Here is a 17,643-nt window from a genome sequence, read left to right on the forward strand (position 1 = left end):
AACATGGAAATGCCCCCTGAATTCTGTGATCTTTTTCTGAGAAACGTTTCACTATTCTACTTAAAATTGCAGGGTCAGTTTCTACTGCCTGCTTCAACCATACAGAACATTGTAGAGGAAATGCAGAACATGCATGAGTTGGGACAGACATACAGTTTGGGTAAACTTGCATCACTGTTAAAAGATGACACATCATTATCAGAGGAGGATATCAACAAAGTCTGTGAGTCTGTCAAAAGCTATGATCTTTTTTCTGCATGTCATACCGGGCCATTGAGGACAGTGCACTCCAGAGCTCAGATCTTTAAAAAAGCCTTCAACTATGCGGAACCAAAGAAAATATTTTTAGGGAGAGATGAAAACAGAAAAGATAGGTTTGCCTATTATGTGCCTTTAAGAGAGACTTTGAGATGTCTGCTAGAGTCTGATCTGTGGCAGAAATCAGAAGAGCCCTCTACTGAGCCTCCTGCTGATGTTCTGTGTGACATAAGTGATAGTAAGCTGTTTTAAATAAAATGATTTTTTTGGTCAAAACCCATTGACTTAATTGATTTCTATCCATTAACATCTTACATGAAGTATGGGTACCAAATGGTTCCATTGAAACACAGTGTGCTGTCACAATAATGGTGCTGTTAGTTTGGTACTTACGAAACACTGTATAAAAGTGTAGTATCAAGCAAGATCAGCTTCATATTTTAACACCAAAGGTACCACTTGGTGTAAATTGACCTTTATTCACATTCTTTTATCAGACATCTTGGAAATGGGGGGCAGCATAAGGAGTTCCATTACTAAGGTGCTGCCGGACCTGTCTGCCTCAATCCTTGAAATTGTACTGGAGGCACTACAATCATTAGGAGTGGAGACATCTGAGAAACAAACCAGTAAGTATTATGATTTCATTGCACAATAGCCATGAAGGACTTTCTGTTTTTTCTATTATGCTTTGGCCAAGGTCCAAAAAGTACAATTAATCTATTGTTTGTGATATTGTTTTACAGCACCAAATATGGAAATTTCAAGCCAGGCCAGCATATCGTCTCCATCTGTTTTAAGGTTTAAGGGTGGTGGCACAGCTAAGACCCAAGAGTCTCTTTCAAGGTTAGTAAAGTAAACAGATTCAAGAAGATATTTTACACATTTCTTTGTCGTCTGTCTCTAAATCTTATTTTGTCTTTATTATGATTAAAAAGGTTTGTTTTGTTCCTGCCCTTTTCAGACACTGAATTTGAGCAGAAACCATAAGGATACTCAACGGACCTGTGACTCTCAGGAAATGGTGAGATTTCAGGTCATAATCTTTTTTTTCCCATTAAATTAATTTTCCTTTTTCCCTTTACAATATTGCTGTTTTGTTTTTGTAAACAGCATCAAATGAGAGAGACAGATGAAACAGTTTCAAGACAATGGCAGGAAAAAAATGCTGAAGATTGAAACAAACCTTGGCTGGAAATATTTGGTATGTGTTTTACCGTAAATCAAATTGTTGAAAAACATTCAGCTACACTGTAACACAGGGAAACTTGATTTGCACTTATTTTGTTACTTTAATTTCTTGTCTCATTATTTTTGTCAGTTATTATTGTTTATGGTGTATGCCCTTCTTGTTTTCCTTCTGAATGCAGAAGGTATCTAGCCAGTCCACAATGAAAGCTTCGTTGCACCCAATGAGTCTTCTGGCAGAAATGATGGCGGCTGTATTCTTTGGTTTCCCTAAACATCACACCCTGCCTGTTTATACGAGGCTCTTCAATTAAGTCTGCACCCAAAGATTCAATAAGAGGTAAGCAGTGGTATTATTCAAGTTTTGCTAAAGAAAGATGGACAGGAGACACTAATCTTAATCAGCCGAGCTCAGGTTCATGTCCAGGTGAGCAGTTTCATACGCTATAAAATGTAGATTGAATGATAGGTCTCATCACCATGCATTCAGCCATTAACTTCAAGTTCTATGATAAATCAATACGAAACTTAAATACGTTTTCCAACAAATTATGATTGTGATTAGGGCTGCGTTGTCTATGTATAACTTTTACACAAGTAGATTTAAAGTATAACTATTGCCAAAACGCAAACTGGGCTGTTTTTTTTTTTTTTTTCCCTGTATCGATTTTGATGTGCTCAAATTTATGCCCCGGCCCCCTAGTATTCCCATTCACTGGCTATTGACCACAAAACAAAATCACGGTCAATCTCAAAAACGGCTTGTTTGTCGTAATTATGCTTTTAGATATATGTTTGTCTCGTTTACAGTAAAAAAAAAACAAAACTGAAAAAAACAGCCCAGGTTGCATTTTGACAATAGCTATCCTTTAAGAACTGTATATTTTACACTTAAGAAATCATTTATCATTAGATCTGGTTTTGGCAGCACGTTTTGTTCATTTCTGTGCATTTTGCTCAAGCACTGATCAAACTTTGTCCATTTTTTTTGCTGCAGAGGGGATCCTGCCAGTCCAAAGTGAACTCCTGATGGACATTGAAGTACTCCTGCAGAGCTTGTATCTTCAACACCATGCGCATTAGAAACTCCACCGAGTCCTTTCCTTCACCAAGGCAGGACCCAGTGACTCATTACTGTTGATAGGTCAGGGGCAGGTAATATTTTGTTTCATGTTTATTCATTCCTCCATGGATTACCAGCCATATATATGGACACATGCTGTATTCTCAAGATCTATGCTGTTTTGTAGGAATAGAGAAAATAATATGTTTAGTCTGTTTTCAAATGGTATGTCAAATTTTCTCATTGTTTATCAGTAATATTCTCTACCTTGGTTGTATATGAGCATCTTTAGATTTTTCTATATTTAGCGGTTGCAAATGTAAAATGTACGGTAAACCATTTATGTTCCTCATATTGTACTGTATTTTTAGCGGTAAAATACCGGCAGCTGTGGTTGCCAGGAATTTACCGTAAAATGTATCTGGTCAAAATAAAATGCTGTAATTTGTTATACAATTTCACTGTGTTTTTTACTGTCAAAGGTTTTAATAAGGTTTAACATATTTCTGTTATTTTTACAGTTATTTACAATAATAGGGTCTATCCTATTACTGTTAAATTAACAACAAATTACTGTAAATATTATTATATTATTACTTTTTTTTACTGCAAATATCCGTAAAAAGCTATGGAAAGTTGCATTTTTTACATTAAATTGCTGTATAATTGACAAATATATTTGGTTTTTTCTATCATGATTTTGGTAAAATAATACGTTGTCTACCTTAAAAATTAGGGTTACAAAACCAGTATACCGTATTGTCTTTTACAGATTCCACATTTTTTACACGGTATATTCCTGGCAACCACAGCTGCCGGTATTTTACCGTAAATTTGACAGATTTTTTTTTACAGTGTAGCATTAAGCCAATTGTACTAAATGCACTAAATGTGCACTGTTACAAGAATGTTTTTCTTTCTATTGTTTTCTATTATTTTAAGTTAAGCAGGACAGAGTTCTTTTAAGAAAGATTTACTTATATTCTCAAAAGTTAAGCATGACAGGCTTCTGTTTAAGAAGGAGACCTGTTTTATTGGGTTAATGTTGTCATTTTGAGCTAAAAATAAATGGCTAAATGATCATTTGTTTCACATGTGTTCATATCACAAAGAATACACATCTACTTAAATCAAATTCAAGTCAAATGGTTAAAAAAATAATTTCACACACAAAAAAAGAGCTAGAAAATTCACCACACTGGGAAGGGTGAAGACAACTGGGTCGCCCGGCCCTGGCCACGAGGTGTCCCTTATTTATTTTTCAGGGAGTTGGCAACCCTACTGGTGAGGCTAGTTCACACACAAAGTGTCCTTTGGCATGTGTGCTAGGATGCCCTGGATTATGGCATTAGTAGGAGTGATTGGTCGCTGATTGTCAGTTAGCAGGGCGTGTTTTATTCCAAACAATTAACCTTCAGGTAGTTTGCATTACCATCAAGTAAATTGTACAATCTAACATTAACCAACAAGTGGACAGTAAAGTGAAAAAGTAAAGGGAAGGAGGTAAGTGCAAAATGTGAAAAGGGTCTTAAGATTGTTTACCTTGGAAAGTGCACTACCGCGACCCAACCAACCCTGAGGACTTTGTACTTTTGTTAAACAGGGCTGTTACCTCTCACTTGCCAATTTAGCTGTGACCATGTAGAAGACACCTAGCACCTTCAGGCTGTGTAGCCTAAAGCTAGGCACCACCAAACAATGTTTAGCAAGCAGGAGACAGAAACGTCATTAACCCTATTTCTATGCTAATGTTAGCTAGCCAGATTACAGCAGAAGATATTTTCCAGACATTTCAGATAAAAGTACATAATAGATACACACATTATGGCATAATTCAGTGTTTTTACTTGTTAAACTGGCCCCTTCAGTGTAGAAGAATTACGCGTAAAAGAATTTAGCACTAATTATATTATAAGTGCTCACAAACGGTCATAGTTAGCAGCAAAGTTGTGGCGAGCGTAAAACCCAACTGTGGAAAGAACTGAGTGTAGAAAGACTGTGAAAATACTATACAAGTACGCACTCTAAAAAATGTACTACTTGAAAATGAAGAAAGTATTGCATTTTGACAATTAAGGTAACCTAGCTACATGAGTTTCTTGCAAAAACTGGTTAGAGTATCTTTTAATACTCCCAACTGACTTTATAATAATTAGAATATCAAATGATGGATGCCAACCTATCAGCACCTTCACCACATGAATAAAACAACAGCATTGTTCTTGAGTTACACCTATAACAAACATAACATTAGAACACCCTGTTTTCTTTTCCAAACTAGTCTCACAGTATCATACAAGACACAACCAAAACTTTACTGAGTTAAAACAACCAATGTTCACATATGTGAACAAGTGCACAGAGAAAATTGCTACATTTTCTGCAGCAGAACTCATCACCCTGGGAACTCAGGTAATGGAGGAGAAGCTTGCTGATTTACCTGGTGCCAGCACATAATTTAAAGACATTATATAGTGTTGCAAAAACTGTCTGCCTGTCCACACTTAAGTAACACCTCTGAAAGGTACCGCACACTACAGTAGTGCAAGGCTAATTAGTCCACATGCAATTTAACAGGCATACCGACAATTATCTTACCTTCAGTTATATCTACAGTATGTGTTTGTCCATCCTTTGCTTGTGAAGACTTTGTGACTTTGAGTATGAAAACCCATAAGTATCTAGTGGCATGACTTAGCCGAGACAGCTGGAAATGATGCAAAAGATGACCAGTAGTGTCTTGATTATGCTTCATAGCACTTTGCTGGAGCTGCCTTTTCCCACCATCATTCCTCAATTTGTGTAGTCCACTAGAGTCGAGGTTTTGCATGCACAGAAAAACAAACCCAAGCTCACTGAATGTTTTAGACCCATCAGCTAACCTCCACCTGGTCAAAACAACCTATTACAGCTATTGTCAGGGATGTGGCCACTGCTGCATGCATAAAGGTACAAGAAGCCACAAGTTAAAGCAGGGAAGCAGGTGCGGACCAAAGAAAAGAAACTAGTCTGGAGGGCAGAAGAGGTACTACAACCTGTATATATTACAGTTCTTTGAATGTAGGCTTGTTTCATAATGTTGCAATTTCTTTGTTAAGCACAGTGTTTGCATAAAGAAAAGAATAATAGAGATGATGGTTAAAATTCAAGTTGCCAAAACTTAGAATTGCATTGTAATTTCTGTGAACACCTGAGAGGATTTTAACGTGACTGCAGAAAAAAAGAACTTATTAAATTTTCCTTTGGAGTCACCTGGATAAAGCATTAAATGACTTCTGTGCTGCCTCGGATAGCAAAGTAGCATCAGAAAGGTTGAAAAACATCAAAAAAGGAGCCCCTCAGCCTTCCTTCCAAAAATTGCCAGGTCTTCAACACACAACCTTGCCCTGAAAAACAACCCGCACATCCAGTACGCTGCAAAAATATAAAAGCCAGTCTGAAAAAATATTTTAAAAATAGTTGAATGCAGAGGGTGAAGAAATAAAAAATAAAATTAAAAAAAGATGAAGAAATCCCTATGAGCGTTGGAGCGTTTATCAGGGGATATATATCCCCGACTAGTTGGCAAGTGTGCAATGAAGCCTGCCACAGTGTCACGCCGCACTGTGGCTTTTAATAGGAACACGGCTTAAGAGGCCCTTACATCTTTCGTTTCACTTGAAGTTGTCACTCAGTAATCCCTCGGTAAAGTGTAATGCCGCTGGATTAGCGCCGCAACCCCAGATTTCCAAATTATCATCTGAAAAACCCACTGAATGATGTTGCTAATAGGAACCAAATTATGCAAAAGAAGAAGAAGGCCATTTTTTCGTCTCTCTCTCTACCCTCTTTCAATTTGTCACGTCATTTTTTTCTCTCCTTCTCTCCGTAACTTTTATAACAGGCAGATTAGCATGCCGCTGTGCTCATGTCCACTAGCTACTTGGAACGCGGGGAAGAAAAAAAAATGTCCAGATGAATATACAGCATCACAGGAGGATTTATTAATAGGGGGCAGTCTAAGTCCATGTGTAGTTGAGCTCAGGACTAATCCTTTCCCCCAACTGAATGAGACTGTACAAATTCCCCATGATGGCCCACGTCAACAGCTGCTGGAGTGGGTGGGGAGAATGAGAAGTGAAAGGAAAAGGAAAGGAAAGCATCCAAGGCCTCCTCCCACTGTCCACACTCCCTGGAGTCATCTTAACCAAAGCCGAAACCCAAGCTGGCCATGTTTGTTGTGATCACTAAGCCCGGAGACTTCCACTTTCAGGATAAAGATGATTTTGACCAGCCCTTCTCCAAACCCACACACCAAGGCTGACTTAGAATCTTTTTTTGGCAAACTCTCACTGTCTGCCTTTTCTTTCCTCTGCCTCTCGCTCACTCTTACAGCACTTTCATGTTCCGTTTCTCTCTAAGTTAAAACACTGGGAAGACTTCCTCCCAGAGTGCATTTCAGTGCATTTCAACCATGCTAAATCATACACACTCTGGGATCATGTGCTGTTTTTGCTCAGACTTTGTAAATTCTGTATCAAACTGCCGCAGAGTCACAGTGTTGTGACTACACCGTGACTGTCGCCGCTCACCCCGCCCACTGAGATATCAATGCTGATAGAAAAAGGAGACGGAGAGAGCAGACATGTTTTCGCCGTTCCACTTCTTTCTTCAGACACAGCCAGGGGACTCGGGAGGAGGGATGATGGTAGCTTCAATCTGCCCTCACAGCACAATTGGGCTGCCTGCCATGAGCCCCATGATTTATGATGCCGTCAAAATGTACACAGTTTTTTCTGTTGCTTCACCAAGGGTCACCGTGTTGTCTTAGATGCCTCTATCTCCCGGTGTGCTGCTATGCTCTCACTTCCAAAAAAGAACAACTAATCTCCAGCAGTCAGTGTCCATTTATCTGCTGTCTCTGAATATAATGTTAAAATGCTAATGCTGCATTTTAATATTCTTTTTCATTCCCCAATGCTGTGATAGAATTTATTCTCTGCCGTTGTTGCAGTAAAGGAGGTGTATCTTCGACGCTATATGCCTACATAGTCTTCAGATGTTAGCACCAATTACTGGGGAAACCTGCAGAGCTGGATATATACATAGTAGAGACTATTAAGCTTTGAATATCACCTTAAATTGTGAACTGCAAAATTTATGCCTCTACATATGCATGAAGCTATGCTACTCTGTAGAGAGGAGAGGAAAAAGGACTTCCACACACCTTGCAAAACTCTGGGAGCAGCCGAATTATAATCATTTGAGGGGAAACTTGTTCCTGCCAATTCTGAAAGAATGATTGTGACACAACAAATGCTGATCCATAACTCCAACCCCCTCTGGAGTCACAGCACCACAAGTTCATCTGCAGCAGCGCTCCAACAGGAAGCAGGATTTCTCTCCGTCAAAGGACATGGCTCAGCTTGGCTGATTAGCTACGCTCGCTGAGTGTGCCCAAACAGCAAGGCCCGCCGTCAAAGTGGTGGAAAGGATTCAGTTCCAGGAGGGGAGGGGTGGGGTAAGGGGTTTGCGGGGCGGTGGGCTGGGGGTGGAGGGGTTGCCGATGCAAAAATGCAAAAGCTGAGGTTGCATGCTAATAAACAAGACCGCCACAGTGTCATGCAAATGTGAACTCCCCTTGGCAATTTCACTGCATGTTTGATACAGTCCTTGTGTGCCACTTTCCCTCACTATTGTTAAGGTGGCCTGAAGTACGGTTTCAAATTCTGCTTTTTAGTTTCCGCAGAGCATGAGGTCCTCAAATCCAGGTCCAAATGCCATTCAAAATCCTTTTCAAATGCTTCACTGTGATTTATTTAACGGCATAACTGAATTGCCTCAAAGTGCCGGCCCCCTTTAAGACTGGCACTCCTGGTGTGCTTTAGTTGCAGAGAGACTGTGAAAACTTCTGAGAAGCAGAGTCAAGCATTTTTGATGCTTTTATATTAGCTTTTCAGTAAACACAACAATTGGGACCAGATGATTTGCCTCAGTGAATGACTCATCTCACAAGAAAAGTCACATCTTTGCAATACGTCTTTGTTAGAAAATAAATATATGGCAGTAAAGACTTCATGATCTGGGATAAATTAGTATTTTGGTGCTCTGAGCTGCAGAGAAGCCTTTAAAATATTCCTATTGACTAATCTGCTGATCAGCATTAGGTGTGGCTGCTATTCTGTCAGCAAAGAATTATGTTGATTATTGCACAATGTCAGAAAGTCTTCACCGAGTTGGAGGGGGTAGTTGCAGAAACAGTTATTGCTCTGCTTTCCTCTGCATAACACCAATCTCTACTCAGTGGAGAGTAATCAGAATATTTTGGTGTGGGAATTGAAAAGAGATGGCTAAAGACAGATCATAATCCCCCGCTTTGCGAGTTTTTCTCTTAGGGAAAAATTGCAACACTAATAATTTCCTGCCAAAGCGGAAAAGGGTATTTTGGAAACTGGAAAAGGTCATCTCATTATTGGGAATTACCAGAGGAAGCTATGTCATCATGTTCAGTATGTACACATAGAGGCCAAACACCAGAGCAAAGACCTTATCAGTTTTCCAAATTAGTAATATGTGCAAAGAGGAAACAGCACTAAGTCTGTCTCTGTGTTAGCATTCAGGTTCACACTTTAATTGGCTTCAGTGTATGCTTAGGTGCCCATGCCAGTGTCCTATTAAAACATGTTAACCACTTTATATATGGAGGCACTGTACCATACTATAAGTTAAATGAAACACTAACAACTCCTCGGTCATTAGAAAAAGTGGATAATTTGGAAGTTGATAAACAAAATACCATAATCAAAACTTTGCCTCAGCACTGCTCATCTGTTTGATTTTAACATGATGTTACACACAACCAGAAACTATGCGCAATGTAAACAATATGAAAGGCGGAGGGGGAGAAAGATGTTGTGTTGAAAATATTTTTAATTCTTGTTTATATATTGTAAACAGCAAAGCTTACGTTGTCCTTTCATGGTTACTTCTTTGGCTTTGTTGAACAACTGAAGGTAATGTAGAATGTTGAATGGGAGGAAGATAGAAGCTGTTGGCCGTATTTGGACAAAAATACAGTCAACAACCTTACAATATTTGCCCAATATCTTTGGGCTGCTATTCAAATGTATTTTGACTAAAACAGCAGTTCCTCTTGTAGTGACTTCTTGTAGCTACCACATTTTCTGCACTAAAAGGCGCACTTAAAATCCTTTAATTTTCTCAAAAATCGACAGTGCACCTTATAATCTGGTGCGTCTGAATTCTGGTTGTGCTTACTGACCTCAAATGGATTTTATGTGGTACACGGTGTTCAAAAATCTGTCAAAAAATGTTTTTGTACAACTTTGGTAAGCTACGAAGCCGCACTGCTTGATGGATAGTCGGAGCATTACGGCTACCGTAGTCAAGAGCCTTGTGGAGTAATCTGGGTCCAAAACTCCGTCCACTTCAGGTTCCAAAGTCAAACGCTGCGGCATCAGTGAGAGTTAAAAAACCATCTAAATTATTTCATCTTTAATAAAATGATCAGTGTTGCTGCTTTACCAGGTGTAAGTTAAGTTTAATATCCAGGCATCCATGAAAACAGAATTTATTAAAATTCTTTTTTAATGGAGTTAGAAGTTAGCAGGAAGTTAGCTCGCTAGTTCGCATCTAAACATGATATGCCATGTTCTGACTGAGAGATTTCTGAAAATTTAAAACGTAGCTACAGCTCTGCTATCACTTCCAACATAAATGAAGACAGAAAACTAAACCGCAGTGACATTTGTAGGGTTACTGAAGTTGGACTAGCTGGTATATAATGTTGTGCTACGTGATCGCTAGCAACACAGCTTTGTTAGCATAGCATAAACACAGTGAAGCTGGATAAAAGCTAACTTTTTTTCCACTCAATAAAAGTTAACGTGAGGGTTTCCGATGGTGAAGAGAGAAGAATTCAACATTAATGAATTAATGGTACAGAAGTGGAGGAAGCAAGAAGAATGAGAAGAGTAAAATTTGACCCCTTTTTACTGTTTTGTTACGCTTAATGCGCCTTATAATCTGGTGTGTCTTATGGTCCGAAAAATACGGTACTTCCAAAATTTAGTACCCACAGACTCCCATGTTAAGAGCTGAATTAAATCTGTTCAGAGTCAGGTACTATTCCTCTTTATGTGTAATTTGCCCTTTTAATAGCAACTGTATAGAAGTGTTCTATTCATATGTGTATGATTATATCCATATTACTGTAGGATCTTTACCTTGAGGCAACTGTTGTTACGATTTGATGCTATACAAATAAAATTAAATTGAACTGAACATAAAGTTGTTATTAAGGCTTAAAATTTACATTGTTGGTGCCAATTTTATTAGATTCGAACAAAAACAACACAACGACATCAACACATCAGACGATGATGTTGTTGTGTTGTTGTTTTTAAACCAGGAAAGGAAAGGAAAAATCTGAAATTCTGGGTCCATCACAACCGTTTTCATACATATTTCAGGATGTCCGTGGGACAGTTTGAGCTCTAATTGGCAGAGTTGGTGCCAGGTGGAGGAGGAAGAGAAATCATTTTAGAGAACTGATTGACTTGGAGCAGTGTCTAGCTGTGTGTCTGAGGTAAAATAGTATTATTTTATGAAAAGATTATTGCATCCGGTGTGTAGAAACCTTTAGGTAATCCAGGTATTGGCCACTTTATCCAAATGGCTGTAGCTCATTGCTCATTAGGGCTGGGTATCATCACTGATTTCTATAATCGATTCGATTCCGATTCACAAGGTCCGAATCGATTCGATCCACGATTCAATTCAATTTGATTCGATTCAATTCGATTTAAATCTTGGAAATTTTGCCTCAGACAGTCAGAAGTATTATAATTCAGATCAGTACATTTACATATTTTTGTATCTATAAAAAGGAAGCTGACACTCGCAAGACTTTATCAAAGGTGCAAGCATCACAGCAGATGCCTTTGTGTCAAAGCAGCTAAAGATAAAACAGAAAAACATGAAGGTGATTTTCCTGGCCTGGGATTTTATAAAAATATTCTGCAGTGCATCAAAAATGAAAGAAAACCATTAATCAACATATGAACATTACCTCTGAAGTTACAGTGGTTTTATTAGAGACACGGCTAAGCGTTTTGCATTTTGTATAATTTTAAAAAGTTTAAATTTGTTCAGTAGCCTATTGAACGGCAGAAATTAGGTTTTCTTTTTGGGAAGTAAGTAAAAGGAAAAAAAAACAGCGGCCGACAGTGCTGTAAATAACGGTCGTCTTGTGCGTAACAAGCAAGCAAATAATGCAGAAAACAGATTTTTAGACAAGAAACTGTTCTTCAAGTACAGAGAGAGAGAGAGAGAGCTGTGCATGAAGTGTGATTTTATCCTGGTAGAAGCAAAACAGCAAAAGTAAGAGGGAATTCATGACGATGTTTAAGTGAAGCGTAGTTTGGATCTTCTTTTGCTGCTGGTTCAGTCAATAATGTTTGGAGAGAGATAAAACTAACAGCTTTAGAATCAGCGAAAAAATGATGTAAACACAAAGCGCGGAGCCGCCGAAACATCAGAATCAGCAAGCTGTCAGCTTTCAGCCCCAACCGTGAGAAAGGCGACATCTCACTGATTCTGATACGTCGGCGGGTCCGCACTTTGTGTTTACGTCTTTGTGCAGAATCCGTGTTCGTGCTCTCATTTACTGTTTTAGCTGTTTGGTGGTTGTCGAAATTTTGTGAGGTTTCACCTGAGATTCTGGCATTTCGGGCAAAATAAATTTGTATTAAAAAATCGCTTCAGGATTTTAATGAATCGATATCACGTTATCCAAGCCAGAATCGATTTTAATCGATAAATCGATTATTAAAACCCACCCCTATTGCTCATATTCAACAAGGTGCTGAAAATGTTCCTCAGACACTTTGGTCCATATTGATAAGCTAAAATCACACAGTTACTGCAGATTTGTCAGCTGCACATTCATGATATGAATCGCCTGTTCCACTGCATACCAAAGGGTGCACTATTGGATTGCAATCTGGTGAAATTTGAGTACAGTGAACTCATCGTCATGTTCAAAAACAGTTTGAGATGATCTGAGCTTTGTGACATGTCACATTATTCTCCTGGAATGAGCTGTCAGATGAGGTTACCCTGTGGTCCCAAAGACATGGACATAGTCAGCAGCAACACTCGGATACGCTGTGGCATTTAAAAGAGCTCGGTTGGTATTAAAGGGTTCAAATTGTAGACATAGACATATAATTTCTTATAATACTGACCGTCCAAATGATGCAACAGAATTCGAGACTCATTAGACCTGGCAACATCTTTCCAAACTTCTCTTGTCCAGTTTTGGTGAACCAGTGCAAACTGTAGCCTGTGGCCTCAGTATGGAGTGGCACCCAGTGTGGTCTAATGCTGCTGAAGCTCATGTGTGTTCAGAGATACTCTTCTGCATATCCTGGTTGCAATGAGTGGTTGCTTGATTGAATGTTCCCCTCCAAAGAGCTTGAAGCTGGCCATTTTCCTCTGACCTGTGACTTCAACAGGACGTTGTCTCCCAGAGAATTTACTGGATATTTTGTCTTTTTCTGACCATTCTCAGTAAACCCTGGAGATGTTTGTGTGGGGAAATCCCAGTAGATTAGGAGATTCTGAAATACTCAGACCAACACCAACAAACCCAACAAACAAGTCACATTCACCAGCACTTAAATCACCTTTCTCCACCAGTCTGATGCTCAAGTTTGGTCACCTTGACTGTATCTGAACATATCTATGTGATTGGCTGATTCTAACTAGTTAACTAGTCTATAATTTCGACTAACTAGTCTACCAAGATCACCACTTCTGTCACCCATAATAGCGTTGGCTCTTCAGAACTCTGCATTTAACAGGCGTGCACTGGATTGCTCGTGAAATAATTTTTTTTATATGTGAAAGAGTTCTCCTTTCAGAAGTTACACAGTTTTGCTTTGAGCAATATTCAGGGAGTCAAAAGCTTTTAAAAACATCTCTTTATCATTTCGATGTTTTGCTGACCACGGTTTATCTCTGGAAGTTTTTGAAACCTTTAACACTGACTATTTCCCTGCAACCAAATGTTATCAGCAGAGTGTCATTATTGCTATAGTACACTCTGTCCTCTCCCAGATCAGCTCTATTGCAGAATTCGAAGGGATACACACTATGTATGAGCTCTTAATTGCACTCTATGGAGAGTTATGCACAGCTCCTCACAGCAGTTCTCCTTATCCTGTCACATGTACTAAAGATAATGCCCCGTGTTCCACAGTCATTAGAGGAGCAGAGAGACATTCTAAGTGTGAACAGCCCTCTGACATTTAGCTCAGGCCTAATTTTCAGCTCGGCACTGGCTAGAAAAGGTGGGCTGAATGTTTGAAAAAATTCTTTCGGTGGTTTTTGAGAGAGAGAAGAATACTTTGTGACTTTATTTTGAGCCGCTTTGGTTTATCTCGCCTTAATCGACCGTTTAGTGCAGCGTTCGCCTTCTCGGTGCTTGCAAAATTAAAGCATTTCCATCTTGCCTGTCCGATTAGCCTACCTCACATTTTTTTCATACTCAGGAGCACTTCCACAGAAAGGCAGCTTGGTCAGCAGTCAAAGTAAATGTGCATCATGAAGGCGTGTCAAACTGATATTAAGGTCAAACCCCTAAGCACTACAGAAAACAATCTGCCATGCAGTGGAAAACTTGTGACCATCAGCTGTTTTTAAGTGTGATTCACTCGAAACAATGCACCAATTCAAGATATGCCCCTAAAGATCATTTTTGCAACGTACTGTATATGTGCTGTAAACAAGCCTGGACCCGAGTTATTTCCTTGTGTTAAGCGTCTCTTTATCTCAGCTGAAAATGACAGAAGAAATACGGTCGACTTCAGGCCGAGTTCCAGTTTTTTGCAGGAGACACAGCATTATTTGCGACATAGTGAATATTTATACCACGGAGTCCTTCAAGTTAGAAGATCCAAACATTATGCAGTTTTTTTTTTATTTCTCTCTGGAGTTGGGAAACTGTGTTGATAAAAACTTATCTTAGCCCCACAGAACAACATGGTATCTGATATTCTTTAAAGAAGACTATGATATCTGTGATACGAGGTGCTTGGGCGCCTGACTCCTCTGTGCTCCCTTGTTCACTTTCCTGTAGCGTATCGATCTTTTTCTGGGATTGTTTATAGGACTCTGTGCGTCTAAAAGGAGACCTATTGATTTCCTTTTCTAGGGTTCTGCCACAGCAGAGCTCAAAGTCTCACCCTTAAAATAAAAATTAAAAAAGCATAATAAAATTAGTCAGCTTAATCATACATAATGAGTCCCCAAAGTGAATAAAACACATTTATGATAGCAATCTCTAACATGTGTAAAACTCTTCTTTGTTTTCTTATGAAAGTCATTTGTGGACTGAACTTTTTTCCGCTCTGATAGCATCACTGTTCATGCAAACTAACTAGGTCCCAGGTCTTCTTTTAGTTCAGAAAAACGTTCATTGCTGCTCCGCTAATGTAGATTTCATCACTTAAACACACAAACACGAGGTAGCAAACTCAGAGGGAGGGAAGTGAGAAGCTGAGCCTGTGCTGTAATGTTGGAAATTGTTAATTACTAGCCTATTTTAGCCTCTAAACTACACATCTCTTTAAAAGAGATTACACCAGGATTTGGTTGAATCACATCATATTTTCTAGTTTACTTAACTTACATAAGGTTTGCATCTTTAGTTAAACCTAAAATGTCCTATTCTTATTTTCACACTGCCTATATTTTTTGAGTTCTAACATCAAATGAGGAGTTCAAATTTACCTCTACCAAGGATACCATGTTTTTGGCATCATTTGCATGTATGTCTTTATTGTCGTCATCCTGCCTGGCAGGCGGACTCAGCTCAACAACAAAGCAGCGTAAGAGTTTCAAATGGATATCAAAGGTGTATCTCCTAAAAATCTCAGACGTGTTCGAATCAGAGTAACCTCAACCTCAAGGTCAAGGTCAGAGGTCAAGTTTTCTGAAAGTTTTGTGAATGCAATAACTCGAGAAAGAAGTCACCTAGGATTTTGAAATCGATACCATAGGCGCATCTACTAAAAACCTTGACCTCAAGGTCAGAGGTCAGTTTTTCTGAAAGGTTTGTGAATGCGATAACTTGAGAACAAGGCGACATAAGATTTTGAAACGGATAGTGTAGGTATATACTAGGGCGCTGAGGGGTACCTCTTCCCGCGCCAGTATTTTCTATCTGTAACACGATAGAAAAATACATTTTGAATTCATTCTAATAAAAACTTGGGATGTAGATTGAGGTCAACGGTCAACCTCAAGCTTTATTGGTCACAAACTGACAAAAAAGCCTTATAACTTAGAAACTCCATTTCTTTCATGTGTGGTGGGCATTGTCGGAATATAAAGTACGCTCTAAATATTTAAAATATCATGTCACATTTGATCTCTGACCTCTTCTTCAAGGTCAATAGACTGATCTGAATGTCAAAGTGATAATAATGCTATATACACAGCAAATTCAAAAGTGTTAAATGTTTTGGTGTTAATAGTCTTCTTGCAAAAGTTGAGTTAATTTTACTCTGAGGTGTAAAATGATAGTAGTTAAAATCGAGTGTTAAAAATGAGTGTTTCTATGTCAAATCTGGAGGTGTTACAATGGAAACATTAACTCTTGACCTCTTAACTCTGAACTCCTAGAGGGGCTATGACACCAACAGAGTAAATTCACAGACTCCGCCCCCAGCACGGCTTCAATCGAAGCTGAAGTGAAGCCGTTTCAGAACATTTTGCTCTACATATTCGAGTTGTTTGCCATGCTTGGTAAGTCATTTTTTCAAATATTGTTTCAATTATTATTATGAGCTTTTACTTCTGTGGCTCTTTGGAGTTGAGACAAAGCTGTGTGGAAGGCATTAGCCATGTTGCTCGGTGATAGCATAATATTCTGTTTTAGCTAGCTGAAAGATATTGTTTGCAGGCAAATACCACAGCCTTGAAAAAAAGCTTGCATGTGAATTTTCAGTCAAACTTTTGGTCAAATACACCTAAAACAATGTCTAGAATGTGAAATGTTGGTATAATGGTGCTACTTGAAGCCTGAAAACGATCGCCCATAAAAAAAAAACGAGCAAACAGCAGTAGCTGACGTCCTGACTGGATTCTACGGTAGCATAGATCCCTCCAGAGTTTTGTGCACACGGTTTGGGTAAAAATGAAAAAGGTTGAGGTTTTACATTTAGTTCAGTATTACCTGTTGCCTGTGTCCTTGTCTTTTGGGAAAATACTTTACACAAGTAATGGCTCAAAGAGGATTCCTTTTTTTTTTTTACTGTGCTGCAATTGTTTACTGGATTATTTGTGCCGTTAATTAGTGTCAACTAATTTTTATTCAATCTCCGCACAGGATATGCTTGTGAAGATGGAATATGAGGGAGAGCAGAAGTGCGTTGAAGTTCCACAAAGGGATGAATGAAGGACATGCATATTGTATTGAAGAAATAAGTGATGAGAATGCTGTTATTTGCATTTACCAGCTTGCCTATGTCAGACCTTTTGATAAACAAAATTCTAATGAAAGTGAGAACATGTATACTGTTACATCTTTCAGAAAATGTTTTGATATTGTGGTGCACAGTTCAGAATAAATGTTTTTCAAAAACCATTGCATCTTTTTAGTAAATGTTTATTTCCAAAAGAAATTTCTAGAAGTTCAGAACAGTAAAATTCCTGCTTTTTAGAATGAATTAGAAGATAACTCTTACGTAGTTAAACTAAAATATTCTTTGAGAGTTAATATATAAACTCTTAACACCAAGTGTTAAATTATCAACTCCAGACAGATTTGGTGTTTAACACTAAATCAGAGTTAACGTACCAACTCTCCAAAAAGAGTTAAATTAACACTCTCTGGTGTGGACCCATATAGACACTTTAATAGTGTTGAAATCAAATCCGACAGTGTTAATTTGGACATGCTGGATTTGCTATAGAGCTTTTTAAAACTAGGTTTCTTACTGCTGTTGTTTGTATTGATAATATACAAGCACATAAGGAATGAAATACATAATGATCTGAATACATTTTTGAAGAAGTAACTAGTAACTATAATTAATTACTTTTTCAAAGTACACTGGGTTTGAGTG

General features: G+C 38.5%; 2 long non-coding RNA genes across 2 annotated transcripts; both read left to right on the plus strand.

Annotated features, from left to right (window-relative positions):
• The first annotated feature begins 239 nt into the window (after positions 1–239).
• LOC113030013 (uncharacterized) lies at positions 240–3,082 on the plus strand. The gene is made up of 6 exons (XR_013911340.1): positions 240–887; positions 1,005–1,104; positions 1,223–1,282; positions 1,372–1,462; positions 1,629–1,786; positions 2,444–3,082. It is a non-coding gene; the product is annotated as an uncharacterized LOC113030013 (long non-coding RNA).
• Positions 3,083–14,730: 11,648 nt separating this feature from the next.
• On the plus strand, positions 14,731–17,162 carry LOC145430978 (uncharacterized). Its single transcript, XR_013911341.1, has 2 exons — positions 14,731–16,321; positions 16,905–17,162. It is a non-coding gene; the product is annotated as an uncharacterized LOC145430978 (long non-coding RNA).
• Positions 17,163–17,643: the final 481 nt, after the last annotated feature.

Source organism: Astatotilapia calliptera, chromosome 9, assembly GCF_964374335.1.
Source record: "Astatotilapia calliptera chromosome 9, fAstCal68.1, whole genome shotgun sequence".
NCBI classification, from domain to species: Eukaryota; Metazoa; Chordata; class Actinopteri; order Cichliformes; family Cichlidae; genus Astatotilapia; species Astatotilapia calliptera.